This window comes from Euprymna scolopes, chromosome 20 (genome assembly GCF_053919585.1).
Source record: "Euprymna scolopes isolate OS-2025 chromosome 20, ASM5391958v1, whole genome shotgun sequence".
NCBI classification, from domain to species: Eukaryota; Metazoa; Mollusca; class Cephalopoda; order Sepiida; family Sepiolidae; genus Euprymna; species Euprymna scolopes.
The window spans coordinates 60570195-60589869 of NC_136501.1; positions in this window are offsets into that span (position 1 = coordinate 60570195).

Here is a 19675-nt window from a genome sequence, read left to right on the forward strand (position 1 = left end):
TGTGTATACTTTGCAATCTGAGCGTGTCTGGGGGGTCGGTCGTTTGTAAACAGTGAATTAGGGGCTTTGTTGCCGGATCACGCACGGCTCGTTTGCGAGGTCTGCATAATTTCTATGGCTGGAAAATTACGAGAGGAACGAAACGGATGCTTAATTGAGTAATAGCTAGGCGGAAGCTTCCGAAGAATGGTTTTGGGAGGGAGGAATGTAAGATTACTTATATATATATATATATATATATATATATATATATATATATATATATATATTATAAAATGAGAGATTGTATATAAGATTGATTTGGGGAGACATCACCACTGCATACATCTACACATTGCTGGTTTGTACATGTTTAAATGAACGTAGGGATCATTAAATAATTAGATGTGAGTATATATATATATATATATATATATATATATATATATATATATATATATATATATATATATCAGTAAGCTATAAAATATATATGGCGATTAAGCTATACTGAATATGCCGCGTTTCATCCACTCTAGGACTCTTCAGGCTTATGCATAAGCCTGAAGAATCCTAGAGTTCATGAAACGCGGCATATTCAGTGTAGCTTAATCGCCATATATATTTAGTCCCTTACTAACTAGCTCTACCTACATATTGATCACTGTTGAAATAAATACTTCAAGTTTACGCATAAATTTATACTTTCGTATATGAATTTATGTGAGTAAATGAATAGTTATAAATATATATATATATATATATATATATATTTTTATATCTATATATATACATATATATATATATATATATATATATATATATATATATAAATGTGATTTGGGAGGACTATGCCTATCATTAAATGCATTCCTTTCTTTTGTTATATTATGGATTTTCTTGGTATAACGTAATCTAATTTTATCCAACTCTATGTCCTTATTGTTTTCTTTGTTTAGAAAGGGGAGCATTCCACACAAATCTGGTTGTCTATTTGAAGTTGCGATTCTCGAATTGATCAAAGTAATAAACACCTGACAGAAAAAAGTGAAAGACACAAAACGTTACCAGCAACAACAGTTACTCGCCACATGACTAAGCTTGGGTTTTAAGGTTCTTGCTACAAAGTTAACCACACTTTTTTTTTCTCGGTAATTGGTTTAGTGTGCCTTATCAGGCTAATAAGTCTAAAATTTAAAAATGTTAAGCATATATATAATAGAAATATATTAAGTATTACGTGTATGAAACATACCTGATACTTAATTAATATTGAGTTCTTCCTGTTACTGAGCTTTACTCTTTAAATGCAAAAGAGATAATAAGTATTATATAAGTCACCTTAAATCCAGAGAAATAACCCTTTAATTCAATAAAACTGGTTTGTATTTTCAATTCAAAGTATATAATTGTTCCGGCATACGATCATGTTATCTTTACTGTTCACTATCTGTGTGCGTCTGTGTGTGTGCGTATGTTTGTGTGTGTGTGTGTGTGTGTGTGTGTGTGTGTGTAAATAAAGTCTGTATTTGTCATAAAAAACGCAATTTTAAGCTAAATTAGATGCAACCATCTAAAGAACCTATAACTCAAAGTTTCGGACAACTATTCCTCTGGCCTTCGTCAGGTGCTGATCTCAAAAATCAATTCCAATTAAGGAATAATATATATATATATATATATATATATATATATATATATATATGTGTATATGTATATATATATATATATATATATATATATATATATATATATATATATATATATATATATATATATATATATATACTAATCGGTACGGACTCGACCATGGAAGATCAGATAATAAATAAACGTGGATTTATAATATCAAAGCATCCAACCTTGATCGCCCTTCGGGGCCCGTGACGCAGTTGATAGAGACGTTGAATCTCTACAATTCCAGATGAACGTTGTCTGAAGAAAGAGGTTTCAATCCCACCCAAAGCGTGCCAGAGGTTGATTGGCCAAAAATGTGGTGAGACGACAACAACTACGGATGGCAGTGATGGGTGAGAATGCAGTTAGGAGATTCGAGGTTCCAATCCGTCGCGGTTACCACCTGACGAAGGCCAGAGGAATAGTTGGCCGAAACGTTGTGAATAAACAAAACCAATAAAAGATCAAAAACAACACCTAATAAAGATGAGAATAACAAAAATAAATTAATATATAATGCTCATCTCAAAAAGGAATTCCAATTAAGGAATAATATATATATATATATAAACCTATAACTCCTTTAATATGTATTTTATTCCTCTATAATTTTACCTGTTAATATTTCATTAGTAATTGAAGTGGCTTAGTGTTCACGTCAATTAAAAAAAATGTAACTTCGAATCGAGAGGGAAAAAATAAACTCTACAGAAACAAATAAGCTTGCAATCATACTTTTATAGATAGTGGAGGGATTATTGAGAACCGTTTATTTACTAGACCGCTATCGATTTTCCAGAAGTAACGAGTTCCGAATTTATGCACTTTAGTACATTTTCAGGTGGTTTCGGTATATTCTCTCTTGGGTGTGGCTATTTTATTTTTACAATTACTTCTAGCCTCTATAAACTTTTGTTTATTTGTACTGTATTCATGCCGGATAAATCTGCGGTATGCATGCTGCTTTTGGGCAATGGCAACTACGCAAGTAGAAATAAATCATTGGGGAGAGTGGAGTTTGCTATAGAACTGTTTCAATTGCGGGTTTGAAACAGCCAATGGTCTTATTTGCGCACTGTTCAGCAGGAAGAGAAAATATATTTCCCAATGGAACATCTTTGATGTGATTCCTAATGGTGTCCCAGGCAGCCTTATCGTAGTACCTTGTTATTTTGAGCAGTGGCTCTTTAATTTCGGGTCGAGATTTTAGTGTGATATCTATCATTATCACAGCACGATCAGCATTGCTAAGAGGGCAACGAACATTTGTTACAAACCCCTCAAAGTCTTTGATCAGAAATCGGCACAGAGGTAAGGCTTGCTGATTCTGGCGATCTTAGAAACGGATTGGAACCGTTACTGTGTTAAGGAATGCGATATAGAAAATTGTGTGTGATGCAATTAGCTGCGTCAGCGTAGCAAGGGAAACCAAGCCGATTACTTTTATGGACATTAAAGTCATCAAATACGTGTATTTTGGCGCTAGCGTAATGGGAGAGTGGTTCATGTATGCCGTCAGTTACCTGATTGATTAGAGTACAGTTATAAGTCGAGGGAGATCGATAAAGAATGTTTAAGTGGCTTACGCAAGTCTAAAATTAGTCTAAAGCCAACGAAGGCCTGGCCGTCCGAGTCTAGTTTAGATTTCCTAGTCATGGGGGAGGGTGTTACGTATATAGACTCGAATTTCGTGCACGTGTCGGTCAGAGTCATTATGACAAAGAAAAACATTAGCAGACATGTTAAAGTAATTAGAGGCGACGGAGCAGTGCAATTCAGTTTTACTTAGCGCTAGGATACCCGAGTAATTCGCTAGGAGAAAGGCTTCTACCGTGTCTACGTTAGTCTACGGATATTTGTAAACGAAAAGTTGTTCAACTGTGCGTGTGGTTTGATCGCTATTTTGGATTGAGCTGCCATTTTTAAAGCTTAAGTTTAGGGCGAGATGTACAAGGCAAAGGTGACGTGCATTAGCATCAATCCGAATTTATCATCAGCCGACTCCTCGTCAACAAGAATGTGCCCCTGACAATGCTCACTGCAGGTCAATGAAGGGACTCCTTCCATGCGCGACATGGCACTACACTCATCCCGATATTATTAAATTGAGTATAGAGCAGTCATCCTAAGTGATCTCAAAGAGTCAGGGATCCTATACTGTCAGTCGAAATAAAGCAGCCGGACAAATTCCTCGTTTAGATTAAAAGATATATCAAAATTTGAATTTAACTTAAAGTATTATGGTATCTTTTCAGTGCACATTTATCTAAAAATATGGCAAACCACTTATAATTCAATAGCTGTAAGTTTATTTTTTAAAATAAACAATTATAAATAGAACGACTCATAGAAATCTATCTATATCCTTTTTTCATTTTAATATGCTTTCATAGGAATGTTTCTGTTATGTCACAATTTTTTTTTCTTTACGTCACAAGTATCACGCTCATACATGAATTCCATATCTAATATAACATACTGACCCAACAGATCACGGGTAGTTTAGTATATATATATATATATATATATATATATATATATATATATATATATATATATATAGTAATTTATAAAATATATTAAGCGATTAAGCTAGACTGAATATTCTGCGTTTCATCCATTATCGGATTCGTCAGGGCTATAGTGGATGAAACGCAGAATATTCAGTGTAGCTTAATCGCCATATATATTTTATAAATTACTAACTAGCTCTACCTACGTATTGAGCACTTTTGAAATAAATACTTAACGTTTACGCATAAATCTATACTTTCGTATATTACTTTTATGTGAGTAAATGAAGTAGTTATATATATATATATATATATATATATATATATATATATATATATATATATATATATGTATGTATGTATGTATTTGGTGCTGGCTATCTTGCTGCTCTCAACATTTTGAATCGAGAGAGAGACTTTGTTGTCGTACAAAGCTAAGACTCTGTAACATCATCTTTGTATAGATACTCTCTCAGGCATTTGGGCTCATGAATTTTAAATGTCTGAGGGAGTGGCACTCGTCTGACAAGACGTTGCAATCATCATCATGTATATGCATGCCTTTGTTCAGTCTCGAAAGACAAACAATACCCCGTGTAGAGGAATCTGCAAGTTTAATTGTGAGCCAAGGGTTGCACAACCACCGAGCACACTTCTCCTGAATCAGCACTGTGTGAGTCCAGGGCGACTGTAAACAATACCTACAGCACGTATAGCACCTGGAAGCCCCAAATGCCCATACATTTAGTACTGACAAGGTTCAACGTTACTTACCCTCGGTGATCCAGCGTGTCATCGTGATTATGCCATATATATATTGTGACGGTACCACGAGCCTGTTTCTTGACGAGAACCTCCCTGTACGGTACCAAGGTTGGAGTTCTCAGAGAAAATCCCAAGGCCGGGCACGCGTTTTAAGAAAAAGAAAAGTTTGACGGGTACCGACTGCAAATTATGCGGTCTCTATGGTACAGTGTCCAGGTTCAGACCAGAATCGTCGTGGAATATACTCGAGGCATGCACGGGCGGCAATGTAAGGCAAACAAAAGAGACACAAGTCGACACGGGTATGAGAGTTATTAAATCAACAATTTATTTAAACAAATAGAACCGGGTAAAATGTAACTACGAAAACAGAACATGCAACTTAAATCATAACTGAAATAACATGAAAAAAAAATATAAAAGAATATATACATGCAGACAATGATTTGGGACAAGGAGAGGGGGGGTGAGATATATTTCGATTGTCTTAGGAAGGTTCTTTTTGTTCTCTTCGATGAGAATCAACGAGATATGAGTGATACTCAGAGGGGGGTCACACTGAAAGTCTCAAGATATAGAAATAGTTTTTCCCTCTTTCCTCTATTTTTTTTATTTTCTTTTCTTTCCCCTTTTTCTTCTTCTTCCTTTTTTTCTTTTTTTTATAGTCAATGATATGTTACTTATGGGCCGATCAACGGGGGGGGGATTCAGCATTTAGGAAAAAAAACTTAGTTCGAGGGTTGCTTTTCTTTTCCCCATTTTTTTTTCTTTTTCCCTTTTTTCATGGGGCATTCAACCGTTCACATAATTGATCGAGCAAAAACAATTTAGAAAGAGTTAGTTAACTTCTTTTGTTGAGTCGACGTTCAATTCACCCGAAGCTTCTTTCCCTTTTATGAGGTGCTGGTTTGAAGGATCGATTCTCGTAAATTCCAATCCATTTATGCTAAGGTGGATATATGCTATTCCTTATCAGCACGGCGTGAATTCCAATCGATTAGTGCCAAGGTGGGTATATATTGTTCCTTTTGTGGCACGATACGAGTCGACGAGATGTTTTTCTTTTTTTTTTTTCACCATGCGAATCAACCGCGGTGTTTCCATTTTTCGAGCAGAATGCCCCCACACATGTTTCCGTGTCCACCGCCTTCGTCGAACTGCCTTGATTCTCCCGCGTTTTTCTTGTTGGCGACAGTTGAAGGTCATTGCGTGGGTGTAGAAATCTAGGTCGCTCGGCCAGCCTCATTTTGACTCCGTCTGCTAAGGATTGGGTGTGGGAAGGGGTGTCTGCTTAATTGATATATATATGAAGGGTGTGAAAATGTTTCTCTTTACAATATATATATATATATATATATATATATATATATATATATATATATATATATACACGAAATTAAAATTCATCCGTTATATTCTTTTCAACAGTATCTATAATGTATAATATATAATCTTATTTCCTAAAGAAATACATTATCCTCTGTGACTTTTATTAATTAAAATGGTTTTATACACTTATGTTAGCGTGCTGTTAAATTTATCTGTTAAGGGAGTCAAAGTTCAACGATTTGACCTTTGAGACCCCTACCTTACTCCTCCGCCGAGTTTAGGTCTAAAAACTTGAATTTTTAGATATAGTTTCTTGGACATAGGTCTAACTTAATAACTTTATTTGAGCCTAAAACAATAAATGTTAAGCAGTCATAATAGGGGTCAAATGTAAAAAAAAATACCTATGCGGTCTCTACTTAATTACTCAGACAATGACTGGTCTAAACATTTGAAATTTTACATAAAGCGTATTCAGAGATAGGGCAAGCTTTTCAATCGATTTGGATCGAAAATTTGAATAACGAATATATAAATATATGTATGTACGTTTGCAGGTTTCCCTATAACTTTCGACAGAGGCGACGGATTTTCACAATATCAGTATTGTTTAGAAGCTCGACCCTTCTCGAAACAATGGCTATAATCATTAATATCTTCACCCTTAACTAGGCACTTGTCAGCAGGAAGGAGTCACTTTTGTCGCCGATATTTTCGAAAGTCAACAATCAAAATATCCTGCTTCAATTGTGCTCAAAACAGAAACATTCATTTCGAACGCGCCCCTGATGTATCCAAGAGTTGTTGTTGATTTTATATATCCGGCGTGTTTTCTTGTTTCATAATCAACTACTTATATGCAAATGTGGTATTAGGGTGTGTAAGGTTTCAATTTTAGTTAAAATTGTCTGTTCTTCCGTTCGTTTGATTATTTCGATTATCACTTGCCGATAATTAGCTGACATTCCGATAAAAAACAAAAACGTATTTGACAATACTGCCTTAGCATGGAATTGTATATAAACCGGCCTAACATTTGTGGAGTCTATAACAAAACGAACTCAGACACAGATAACGTTCGTTTTATATTATTATCTATATATTAATTTGCTTGTACGTACGGTGTCACGTCATCATCATCGCAAACATTTATTAATGAAACGCGTCATCATCATCGCAAACATTAATTAATGTGAATTATCTCCCTTTATTGTTCAATCTTTATCAGTTAAAAATCAGTAACCCCTTTTATTTCCCAAAAGTTACCGAACAAAAAAAAAAAAATAATAATAACTGTCTATTTATGGTGCCAGATTATTTTAAAGGCAATTATACATAGAAGGTATCGTTCCACAGTTTAATTAGTATAGTATTTTACTTACATTTTTAACGATGTCTTCTGTTTATTATTGTATGAACGCTTATTCTATTTTATTCAGTAATAAATATATTTTTTACATTTAACGCTACGAGTACGTTTTTTTTTTACTGTGCCACTTTTTTTTTATTTACTATTTATTTACACAACAAAAAATATGTTTAGAAATACATGTTACAAAAGTCAAGAATGACTTTAGTAAATAAATCACCAAAGTCACCATTCGCAAATACAGAGTCAAAACATATTTTACGTCTTGTTCTGTTTTGTTTTTGTTTTACGGCATATTAATCCTTTTGCGTGTTATTTAATGCCGAATCGAGTAATTTTGTAACATTTATACAGCTTCACGTTGTTTACATAGTTATTTGTTCATTTTATTTTGCTTCTTTTACAGGCATTCATCTTCTAATGCCCACCGGCACAACAATTTTTGGTACTCCTGCAGTATTTTACCCACCGATTTCACGATCTTAGCCGAGCGTTGATCGACATCCGTCGGAAAACGCCGGAACATGGCGAGCGGTACGATACTCTATCAGCCAATCAGGGCGCTTCAAACGAACGCGCAGCAGACGAATAATTTTCATTGAAATTACACACATAGCGTTTCATTTCAGTTATTTTATTGTTCAAAGTAAAAATACACAGCCTTTCATTTCAGCTATTCAATTTAGCGAAGTCAGTAGAAAATTTTCCAGTCGGAACTAAAGATAAACAGTAATTGTTGTCCCCGCCCTACAAACATTACTGAAAAAAAAAAACAAAACAAAACATTGTTGTTACTGTTTAATAACGTTTTGTTAAAAACAAACAAAAAAAAACATTGAAGTGTTTATTACTGTTGCTTACCCCCCCCCCCAAAAAGCTATCGGAAAACAAAATGAACCAAAAAAAAAATATTCAACAAAATAAATTTATTTTACTTTAAAAAAACTTACGGTAAGTGTTTGTGATTTATTTTATACAAATTTTTTGTATTAATTTTATCCATTTTGTTGTGTGTGTAATATCTTTTCCTTGTAATGTTGTTGCTATTCACATACTTTTAGCGTTCTTGCACCGTAGCTCCGAATTCTCGGCTTTCGTCGGCGTTAACGCCGAAAGCGTTCGTCAACGCTCGGCTAAGATCGTGAAATCGGTGGGTAAAATACTGCAGGAGTACCCAATTTTTTTTTTAATATGAAATAAAACAGTGTTTCATTACTTACGATTTAATTTATTTAAAGAAATATTTATTTCCTATTTAAAGATTTTCAGTATATCTTATTTAACTGAAGAATTTTTCCATTTTTTTTATTACATTGTTAGATGAAGTTTCAGAATAGTTAACCCCCCTCCCCATATTAAGAATGGCTTTCAACATGATTCTTACAATAGCGGTATCAAAGTTTTTTTTGGTAAATATCCAGATACGCTACTACAGAACACCGACCACTCTAATTTTGGTAATTATATAGGTAATTGAGGTCGCTGACAACGAATCTGATAGTCAAACTTGGGGCAAATTTACCGTTTGCATGGTATTAACCCCTGAACCCACGAATAACTTTCCACCATTTTGCAGCTTCCGTTTACGCTACGCGCGTGCGCTGCAGCATGAACGACGGCTTGCTTCACCTAGCAAACTGCCTTCTCACATGGCGTACCAATCAAAAAATTACGGACTGACATTTTTTTAATGACTTACAGTTATAGAAAAGTACAACAAATTGAGGGACTTTTTTTTTTTTGTCTCGCGTAGTTTTTAATGTGGTTTACAAAAACATAAGCACCAAACATCTTTATGTTTTTCATTATTTTTTTTGCGGGGGAGGGGGATTCAATTATAGAACTTATGTGGCTTAATAGGTGTTTTTGCAGTTTAGTTAAACGTTTTTCCGTAAGTAACGCACCGACATTTACCAATTAGAACACCATTTAATATTTTCCGAAGATTTTACTGTGTACATTGGGGGCGCGAGCGGGGGGGGGGGCGGATGTGATTTTGGGGCGCGCGTGCCAATGTACACAGTAAAATCTTCGGAGAATGTTAAATGGTGTTCTAATTGGTAAATGTCGGTGCGTTACTTTTTGAAAATTTGAAAATTCTATGTTCCAGGTAAAAAAAAAAAAAAAAAACAGATAAATTAACCCCCCTACTCCAACTTGGAGTGCTTCCCTTTTCGTGTTTTATTTCTTTTTCAGCTAATTTTAAATTTTCCACCCAAAAAGTGCTATAATGTATTTTTGAAAATTAGAAAATTCTATGTCCTGGAAAAAAAATCCCCTACCCCCAACTTAGTTTGCTTGGTGAAGACGTCATTTATGCTACAATGTGCATGCGCGTAGTATAAACGGAAGCTGCAAAATGGTGGAAAGTAGTTCGTGGGTTCAGGGGTAAATACCATGCAAACGGTAAATTTGCCCCAAGTTTGACTATCAGATTCGTTGTCAGCGACCTCAATTACATATAAAAAAAATAGCGTGGTCGGTGTTCTGTAGTAGCGTATCTGGATATTTACCTTCTATTTTTTTCTTATTTAAAAACAAATTATACAAAAAAGATACAAGACCATTATTTTTTTTCATTAAATCGCTATTTTGGTGAAGGTTCAAAATAGTTAACCCTTCTCCCCATAACCGTTTTTTCATGCAGTAAAATACTTTGTTTCAATAATTATGGTTTAAATAAATATTTATTCCTTATTTAAAGATTTACAGTATATTTTATTTAACTGAAGAAATATTTATTGTTCATACATATATTTTTCCTTATTTTTTTTACATTGTAAGGTGAAGTTTCAGAATAGTTAACCCCCCCCTCCTCATATTAAGAATGGCTTTCAGCATGATTCTTACAATAGTGTTATCAAAGTTTATTGATTTTTCTTATTTAACAAAAATTATAAAAAAGATACAAGAACATTTTAAACATTTTTTTCGTTAAATCGTTATTTAGGTGAAGGTTTAGAATAGTCAAACCCTCTCCCCTTATAAAGAATGGCATTTTATTATTTCAGCATGATGCTTACATTTTTCTTTATATAAAAAAAAAAGATACAAGAAAATGTTAAGCTTGTTTTTTTTTTAATTAAAATGTTAGATCAAAGTTCGGTATAACTTACTTTATAGCCAATTAGCCAGCTTACTTAAGTATATAACATTGACAATAAATTTGATAGGTATAACCTACCTCACATCATTTTGATTATCGAAAAATCAAAAGTTAACTGTACTTCGTAAGATTTACAGAAACACTTCATTTTCTATGCATGTAATACACAAGAATCTGAATATTATAACAGATTACAATGTTTTTTATGGAAAAAAACTTTTGTACAGAAAATTCAAAGTGTTCTATTTATATTATCAGGAAGTTGTGATGCATTAATTGAAATCTATATCAATAATTCGACTTAAAAATATTTGTGAATTTCCAAATCTTCATTGAATAAAATTCAAAATAAATAGAAAAGTCTATCGCATATGTAAAAGTTGACAGTTGCTTATTTAACTTCACTAAAAGCCATCAAAGTCAACTAAGAGCTGCTCAATATTCTGGCTTAATGGATCATTTAGCAAGGAATGAAGATGGTTATCCTGGTGTACCAGTTATTCTACCATCTACACTTACAGGAAGTCCTAGGAATCTACAACAGCTTTATCAAGATGCAATGGCAGTTTTCTGTGACCTATTCATTACTTACACATGTAATCCAAAATGTCCTGAAATATTAAATAACTTGGTGTCATCAGAACTTGCACAAAATCGATGTCAACAATGTCACACAGTTTTTTAAATTCACAATCTGACTCCCAAGAACCTGCTGAGTGACCACTATTCTCACTCCAAGCAGCTGATCGACGTCCCTGTCACCGCCTCAATCATCACCAGCACTTACTGACAATATCAACAGCATCAGTTACGATCGCATTGACCTTCAATAAAAGTTTAAACTAAAATTCTTTGTTTGTTCTACTTGCTTCCATACGTTCATTTTTATAAGGAATTTCTTACTGATGTGTTTTAAAAGATTTTAACTACCGTGGAATTTCCACGAGTCCTGCTAGTTATTATTATTATTATTATTATTATTATTATTATTATTATTATTATACTACTACTACTACTACTACTACTACTAATAATAATAATAATAATAGTAATAATAGTCATAACAATAAGAATAATATTAATAATAATAGTAATTATAGTAATAATAATAACAATATTAATAATAATAATAGTAATAATAGTAATAACAATAACAATAATAATAGTAATAATAGTAATAATAATAATAGTAATAATAATAATAGTTATAATAGCAATAATAGCAATAATAATAATAGTAAAAATAGTAATAATAGTAATAATAATAACAATAATAATAATAATAGTAATAATAATAATAATAGTAATAATAATAATAATAATAATAATAATAATAATAATAATAATAATAATAATAATAATAATAATAATAATAATAATCTGTATATTAATACGAAAACGTGGATGGTCTTTTGTATGTCACGCTTTCCGGCAAATTTCATTGGTTTAGATTTAAAAACACACACGCTATCGCATTAATATTAGATAGATAGATTATACTATCTATACTAGATTATACTAAATGTGAGTTAATTTGATTTGGTGAGTGTTTAATGAGATTCCAGGCATAATCGCCTCTTTCTTTTCGAGTAGAGGGGGATGATAGTCTGACGTGTTTAGTTCCGGTGATTACGTCAGTATCTTGTGTTAAAAAAGATGCATATAATATATTAAAGATGAACTACAATTACATATTCCAAAAATCACATGGATGTACTGCCGATTCCAAAAATCAGGTAAATGGATCAGTGCACGCTAGAGACTTATAAGTCACATTCCAAAAATCATGTAAATATATCAAGTAATTCTGTGTTCATATTTTCGTCCTTAATGTCCTCATGGCAGTAATTGCGAAAACTCTCCTTAAGGAATGGGAGGGAGTAAAATCACTGGAATGCTGAGAATGATACTACACTCAGAAATTCATGTTGATGTAATGATTGCCTATTCGCTAACCGTGTTAATGTTTTTATGTATTAATTTCGAAAAACTGCTGAAACAGTTTATGATTTAAAAATTACTTTATTTCAAGTATATTTTTAACATGGTGCTAGAGGATATGAAGTCAGTCCCGGAAATTGCTGGAAACCTTTTACGATTTAAACATTACTTTATTTCATGTGCATTTTAACAGTGGGATGGGGGATATGAAATCAGTCGCGGAAATGGCTGAAAACGTTTACGCATTAAAATTACTTTATTTCATGTATATTGTTAAGAGTGGGCTGGAAGATATCAAGTATAATTCCGGAAATGGTTGAAACAGTTTACGATTTAGATATTAAATTATTTTATGTATATTTTGAACAATGGGTTGGAGATATATAGTCAGCCCCGGAAATGGTTTAAACAGTATACGGTTTAAACATTACTTTATTCCATGTATATTTTTAACAATCAGGTGGCGGACACAGAGTCAGTCCCGGGATCGGATGAGATAAGTGCAAATATATACTAGCAGAATACACGCCATCACCCGGGGTTTGAAAAAGGTAGAGGTAACATATATACTATGAGAATACCTAGAATTGATTGATGCGTTTGTAATGGAATAATTAGTCCAGACAATATAGCAAAGTTATAACTTTAGTGAGGGGCAATAGTGTGGGTTATAATTATGAGAAATGATTGTTTAAATTAGTAACATATGCAAGCATTAAAAAAATGATATAATACGAGTTACTTGATTCGTGTGTTTGTAATAAAATAACCAACCCAAACAATATATCAAATTCTTATTTTGTAAGGGGCGATAATGTGGTTTAAAATTATAGCAGCCTGATTGTCGGCATAGCATATAATATATCGATCAATGATGAAATGCAAATTAATTGATTCGTGTGTTTATTAGGAACATATCCAAGAATTATGAAAAAAAAAGACATGGGAGTTAATTAAGTGGTATGCTTGTCATGAAATAATAGGCCTAGACCATATATCAAAGTTATGTTTTAGTAAGGGAGGGAGATATTGTGCGTCGGAATTATAGGAAAGTGACTCGAAATTAGTAACATATGCAAGAAATCTGAAAAATGGTGGAATATGAGTTAATTGATTGATGTGTTTGTAATGAAATAATCAGCCCAGCTAATCAAAGTTATTATTTTCAGCCCAGTTAATTAGTATTTGCAGCCCAGTTAATCAAAGTTTTTATAATCAGCTCAATTAATCAAAGTTATTATTTAAGTAAAGGAGGCGATACAGGTTTAACAAAAGCGCTAGAATAATATGATGGTTCCTCATTCATGCTGAACACCCACAGAATGCCCAGCAGTAAGATACGATGTATGGAAAATGCCGCTGTGGAATTTCTACAGGTTCCGCTAGTAATAATAATAATAATTATAATATATATATATATATATATATATATATATATATATATATATATATAAAGCCCTCCCTCTTTGTCGAAATGCATCTCTCATCCGTTACTCAATTGGCTATAAAGCGAGGGTCGCTGCTTTTTTTTTTGTAAACAAGCATCTCGCACACTGTAAAAGCGATGGGCGTTGTTTATTTAAATGGGCATTTGTTGAAGCCATTTGCAAGCACCGATGCTATAGGCCGGTGTGTTGGACTAACGACTATCAACGCAATGGTTGTTGGTACAATCCCTGGCTAGTGAAAGGTGCTATTCTAGCCACACTGATGAGTTCTGACACAATGAACCAGTACTGTATGGGGATTACTTTACACACAGACACACACATACACACACACATATACACCCACACATTCACACACACTCACGCATAGATATATACGATGAAAATAATGGAAATAGTATTCCGACAAAATAGAGAAATAAAAAGGAACAAACCGTATTATGTGTTCATCAACGTTTCGTGACTTCCTCCAGATTCATTCATCCAGAGGAAGTCTCGAAATAAAGACGAAACGTTGATGAACACATAATACGGTTTGTTCCTTTTTATTTCTCTCTCTCTCTCTCTCTCTCTCTCTCTCTCTATATATATATATATATATATATATATATATATATATATATATATATAAAACTTTCGATGGGTCTTTTTTTGTTATTATCTGATGTATTCGCCAAACTCCATGCCAGCTAAATCTCATCACACGAGTCAGAAATTTGTATTTTGCTTATCCATACAAATTACGATTTAATTTGTTTGTTCGCGTGCATCTTTCTTTTTGTCAGCCATGTCATTCGACTAACGTCTGTTTGTCCATCCTATCATTTTCTTGATCTACATTATTTTCAGCAAGATTTATTTACATCCTGGATATGTGGATTGCATCAGATCAATACAAATATTTCGAAGCCTTTTTTTCATGTCATGCCAGCAACTTTTTGACCAATTTCCGATCTTTCACTTATTTTTGTTGGGTATATATATATATATTTTTTTTTTCATTTTAATCTCCCATTCGTAATGGCTATATTTATTCTTGCCAGTTCAGTTATATGTTTGGCTATGTCCGCTCACGCATGAAACGCAGCCTACATTACCTCATATTTTCCTTTCAAAAACATAGATGTGTTTTCAAGAATAATAACGAAAGCGTCCCGTAGTTGTCCGTATTCTATTTAGAATTGTTTTTCAAAAATATATGTTTGATTTCTTTCCCTGACAGATTCAACGTGTACGTTTTTATTAGCCACTTTTTCTAGCGATGGTTATTTCAGAGAAAAACTCTATAAACCTTTTTTTATGTTTGAGTTCATTTCATTTGCTTGTTTTGTTTTACGATATAACATCACTTTTCAGGTTATTTATTGCTTAGTATAACCTTTTGGTAAGTTTATTTTATCATCTTTGAATTTCTTTATAACTTCTAAATTTTATGGTGCTTGTTTTCGTTGTTTTATGACATCGCAGCACTTTTCGGTTTCTTACAATTTGGGCATTTTGGCAAACGTTGTTATGCTTCAAGTTTCGTATGTTCTATAATGGGGATGGTATATAACTAGTGGGCATGCGTGCGTTCATGTACGTCTAATCTATATAATATACGTGAATATGAAACCGATAGTTATATCGTCTAGTGGTTAGAAGTGTTCATTATAGGTTTGTGTGTGCGCATTTACACATACTTAAACAAAGTTTACACATATTCAAACAACATTTAAGTAATATCTTAACAATCATTAGTTAGGAGCAGTTCAACAAACATGACATATAATCACGCAATGGCCGTTTGACAACGGATTATTAACGCTAGGTCGTGACCCCTTTCGTTTCTTTTATACTGCAAGCAAACATTTCACTGTGAAGCCTTAACAAAATGAATTCTTCTCGTTTTTCCTCGTTTATTTTCATTTTCACAGTAAAGTGTTTCCCGCGGGGATTGCAGCGCTTTCTCTCTGCAGTGCTTATATCGTTTCCTAGCTCAGTCGAATGTTTCCACGATTAACAAAATTCGACTGCCTCCCATGATCTGCTCCCATCTTTTCACTCTTACATGTATCTTTTGTCTATATATGGAACCTACATTTTCTTTGCAACGAGGTCAGTGCCACTGTTTATTTAAAATTAAATTCCCGAATCTCTTTCATTGCATATATATATCTGTAATATTTTATTCATAAACGTTCATAATCTCAGTTAAAATTCTTCTATTATATATTAACATAAATGCATAAGCTGAGCATTCCATTCTTTCAAAACATTCTCTCTGCATAACTGTTTTAACATAATAGTAAACAATTCAATAATAATCGTTCAAACTGCTTGCATTTCCCACCACAACACAATACAGATACTACGCTGTGATAATAGGCAAAAAAGCTCGAAATTACATGTATATCTTCAGATATTTATTAACAGCGTTTTTTAGTAGTTTGGTTTGACGGCATATCAAACCTTTTCGGCTTACGTAATAAGTAAGGTGGTCATTTTGGTAAAAGTTTCTATACCTTAACTTATTTGAGTTTTATGCATATATTCACAGATTTATTCATTGTGTTTTGTTTGATAGTTTTGTTTTAGGCATATATACTCTTTTCCCGTTTGATTTTCCTAAAACTATAGAGGAAAATTGCTTTGTTTTCTGTGCCCGTGTAGTAAGTAGGTTTCTTCAGACAGCCTTATTTTGTAGTTGCAAGTATTGTAATGAAAACTGACGCATGATATTTAAAACAAATTAAAGTAAGTATATAAAGAACATACGAAAGTAAGTATAGAAAAGTGTATTATTTGAATTCCTCTTACTACTTTTCCTATTTTAATTGTTATTCTTACACTGACAGAAACTTGCACGTGGTTTTTATTTTAAATTGCGGACAATGTGCAAACAATCAATGAATTATTAACTTTAAATAAACTTTATACATTAAAACAAACAAAAAATAAAAACATATTTAATGTCCAAGCAGTAAAATTTTGTCAAATATGATTTATCGGTCTTACATTTAAATTGACATTCACACACATATTGACAAGATCCTTTGACGAAGTCGTCCATATTTTCAGGACTTGTTTGTGAATAAATGTATATTTTTGCCATGAAGCACAAAAAAGACGCAGCTTCAGTAGCCCTTTATTTTAAAAGTAAGGAACGTGAAGGGAGACGTCCAATTTTGTGTATAAATAGTCATTCACACATTCATACGACCCAATTATACACGAGGTGCTTTAAATTAGTTTCCAGATTTTATTCGCATGGACACTTTTACTTTTAGTACACATATGAAACACTAGTCTCCTTCGAAGTAGTCTCCTCCGGCTACAATGACCTTGCCCACCGTCTCAACAATTCTGGATGGCTCTTTCATGTCTTCAATTGTCTCCTAACGGCAGACTCTAAATTTCACTTGAACTTAGGAAATAATCAGAAGACAAAAGGTGAAACTCTGAAAAATAGGGAGGCTGAAAAATTGTCAAATAATCTGTGATCATTTCTGAGCTCCCTTGGAAAAAAAATTAGCGAAAATCTTTCTTCTGCATCTTCAGTTCCTCGCGAATAATTGTGTGCACAGTTCTCACACTGATATCAAATTGTGCACTTATTGTCTCCAGCGACAAACAAGGCTCCTTTTCTTTGAAATTCCCTTTTTTTAATAAATCGACTCTGGTGTTCTGACTTTTTTTACTCCTCCCACACCTCATCATCTCACACGGACTCCTTACCTTCTTTGAATCTCTTATACCACTCGAAACTGATGAGCAATTCATGCGAGATGATCCGAAAGCAGTTTAAATCGTTTCTATGTTTTTTATTCCAAGTTTACAAAAGAATTTATTTGCATATCGTTCTTCTAAAGGCCCCCCACACATCCAGTTTGCATTTTCGAAACTCACCGTCTATAACAGTGAAGCGTTAGTAAGGTATATTCTAATTCCGTCTTTAGACAATATTATAAGACTATAAAATCTAAGTCTGCAAACTTATTGAAAGCACCTCGTATATATATATATATATATATATATATATATATATATATATATATATATCCTGTAAGCATCTCAGTATTTTTACGGGTTTTATTTATCACAATGACAAACAGCCCTAGTCTAATGTCATTAGAGGTAATAGAAAATATGTTATTACATCAACCATGTGTGAATAAAAGTATTTGAAAATCAAATCTAAAACACACGTCAATCCTCACTTGCATACGATCTATATGTATATATATACACACACACACGTATAAATAAAAAAATATATATATATACATATATATATATATGTATATATACATTGTCATATATATATATATATATATATATATATATATGTATATATATGACAGTGATATGCTCATTTACTTACCTTCTCTATCCATGCGCATATTTCTTGTTACATTTTGTACAATCAAATCATTCCGCCATTTCCGTCTAGAAGTTCAAGATGTCCTTTATGATCATTAGCAAACACGTTTTTCGAACCCTTTTATCTATTTTTTTAATCTTAAAGTATTATTTTTTGCTCATTTATTTTTAAATTATAACTATTACGCTAGTTTTTATGTATATACATATATTTTTGCATATATATATACATATTTATATATATAAACATTTATTTATACATATACATATGCATGTATATATAATATATGTATATATATTTATATATATATATATATTTATATATATATATAGAGAGAGAGAGATAGAGAGAGAGAGAGAGAGAAAGAAAGGAAGAGAGAGGGGGAGGAGAATGAAAGATATTCTATACTCCATTTACCTATCCGCAGACGTATGTAACTTACTATTCGTCTTTACTACCATGTCAGTTCATTAATATGCTTCCGTTCAGAAAAGTTGTTTCTTGTTTATTTCAACTAAATCAATAGTTAAATTCGCCTTTTCGGAGTGACCTCTTTTTCAAAATGCGTTTTACTTTTTCGTGCTAATGACGCTTAACTACCGGTTAGAACTCAAACGCTAATTTAATCGACCATGACATATGTCTCTCAAGTCATCACTCGTGTGTAAATACGAGTTTCACCTAAACCTCTTCTTAGTCTTTCACTACCCCACTTCCTATATATATATATATATATATATATATATATATATATATATATATATATATATATATATATAATATATATATATATATGTGTGTGTGTGTGTGTGTGTATGTATATGCACATACACACACACACACACGTGTGTGTGTGTGTGCCCTTTTCCCGCAGACTTAAGTAAATATAAACAGAAAATCACGCAGTTGTTAACCTTTTCTTGCGTTTTAGAGATTGACGGATAATTTGCTTTTATTTAAAATATACAGCGCGATATTTTTGCAATCGTTCATTAAGGATTCGTATCGAGAAACCACGTATTTAAATAAAGCGAATTATAAAATATTTCAATATATTTCAAAATTCCAAATCAGCCAATAAACGGAGGGCACATGTGAGATATAACGAAACTACATATTTTTTGTTTAATTTACTAGCAGGCTGCCCGGCATTGCCCGGTCGTAAAATACACTTAAATGTAAGAA